The sequence below is a fragment of the Bombus bifarius genome, unplaced genomic scaffold, assembly GCF_011952205.1.
Source record: "Bombus bifarius isolate JDL3187 unplaced genomic scaffold, Bbif_JDL3187 scf7180000009326_frag, whole genome shotgun sequence".
NCBI lineage: Eukaryota > Metazoa > Arthropoda > Insecta > Hymenoptera > Apidae > Bombus > Bombus bifarius.
In genome coordinates, this window is record NW_022885044.1 from 7180 (window position 1) to 9296 (window position 2117).

At 38.0% G+C, this 2117-nt stretch overlaps 1 pseudogene; it reads left to right on the forward strand.

The window, feature by feature from the left end:
• Nucleotides 1–739: 739 nt before the first annotated feature.
• On the forward strand, nucleotides 740–1541 carry LOC117215021 (annotated as a pseudogene).
• Nucleotides 1542–2117: the final 576 nt, after the last annotated feature.

Here is a 2117-nt window from a genome sequence, read left to right on the forward strand (position 1 = left end):
GTCGATGAGGATGTAACGTCAATTTATATCAGAGACCAGGCCATACACCACGGACAGGATGGCACCCAGATACCTGCATATCCCTGGCACGCACCCTCAATAGTCTTAAGTGCCTACCACGGGCCTTGGCATTTTTATAGTTAAGGTGGTTCGGACCAAGCGAGTATTTCCTGTCGTAAATTCCGTCCCTTGTCCTTAGATACCCCCACCCCTAGCTTTCCTCAGACACAGTATCGTCAGTAAGACTTCACTTATTCTGTATCCTTAGAATAGTCAACATATCTATGTCGGTCTCTACTCTTATAAGTCGCGTACTTAATGTATTGTTGTAACTAAGTCTTACATAACGTGGTTGGAGTGAATTGTGATTTATGTTAATTCAGTCCGTGTTACATTGTGATTGCTGAATTCATAATAAAGGTTGATTAAAACCAAGTTAATAGTTGGGTTACGACTCAACTATATTTTATTTTCACCAATCAACCCAAAAATTACGTGACATTTTGGCGATCCGCGCCAGGATCCATCAGCTTCGAGAAAACGAAATTACGCATTTCGGGCTACGGTCAACTTCGAAGATTGAGGATCAACGGACCACTGCAACAGAGCAGACGTTTCGACCTCTGACGTTTCGACAAAGGAACACCGCAACGGAACCTTTCCTACGGGCTAAACGATCAAGGTGAGCGAACGCTGAACTCTTTTGCCAAATAGCACAGACAGTACAAGTAGTATAACAATGGCAACGCCACAAGAAAGTAATACCGAAATGGTTGAAGCCGCTTTAACTAGTAGTGGGATAGACCCAACAGTTAGAGCTATAATAGACGCATGGCAGAAAGAGAGCGAGACTTCCACGCAACGATTTAACCGACTCGTAGCAGAGATCGCACGAATAAACGATAAGTTAGCAAGAATACAAACGAGAACTGTATCAAAGGCCACTATTAAAGAAGCGACTAGTGGGAGTTGTCAGGATAGTTCAGTTTCTAATAGTTTGAACAAAAGCTTGGAGACGAAAAACGTTTCTGTAGAAAATGAAGAGATGGTTTTGAAAGAATTTCCAAAAGAATTGCAGTCTAATGTAGGAAATTCTTGTGAAAAGAAAGTATCAATCGACACCGATTCACAGGATTACATTTTCACTAAAACAGACTTAATGTTTGATGCAAATATCTCGACAGAAAACCAGAAAGAGTCTGTGAAACGAAGGAAAGAAGATATTGCAGTATTGTATAATGATTTGTCACCATCTTCGTCACAAGATACTCAAAATTTACAAGAACGGTTCGAAAAAAAAAGTAAAAGTTTAGGAGAAGCAGAAAAAGATCATAACAAGAAGGATAATATTTCAATGAGAAATATTTTGGACGGCGATACAAATAAAGAAAACCAAATTGAAACGAAGGAATTAGAAGCAGTTAGTAAATCAACTGCTGAAAATGATACAAAATCAATAGACAACGTTGAACAAAATATATCATTAGTATCCATACAAAAAACAAGAGATAATGCTTACAATAATGAACATTTGCTTATAGAGGAAGACCAAATGATGACAGCGAAAATTGCGTGTGACACTACAGAATTAAAAAATTCAGCAGATCTTATGTCGAGAAATTCAGATGCTAATACACAAAAGAAGTCTTTAGAGAATAAAGATGACAAAAGTCCATCTCCATCTATGTTAGATAGTAGTAAACGGAGCAGTCGTTATAATGTTGCTGCAAAGCCTGCTACTTTGCCAAAATTTGAAGAAATTGTTTATAATCAAACCAGACAATCAAACACAAATACAATTTTGCGAAGCGCTTTAAAGACGAAATTAATCGAAGACAAGTCTGAAATAATTAATAAACAAAAGGCATCGGAAAATATAGAAAATAAATTTGCCAAAGAAGAAAAAAGAGGTGTTAAACAAAAATCAAGTTCAGATAGTGAAAACGAAACAACTGATACTCGTCAACGAAGGGAAGTTCTTTTAACGACCACAGCTAGTGATAGCGATAGGTATAAATCTGTAGAAAATGATATTGGAGTAACGGGTGTAATAGCAACTGATGAAGCGAAACATATGTGGCGGCACGGGCCACGGAACTTTTCAACGGCTCCGGATA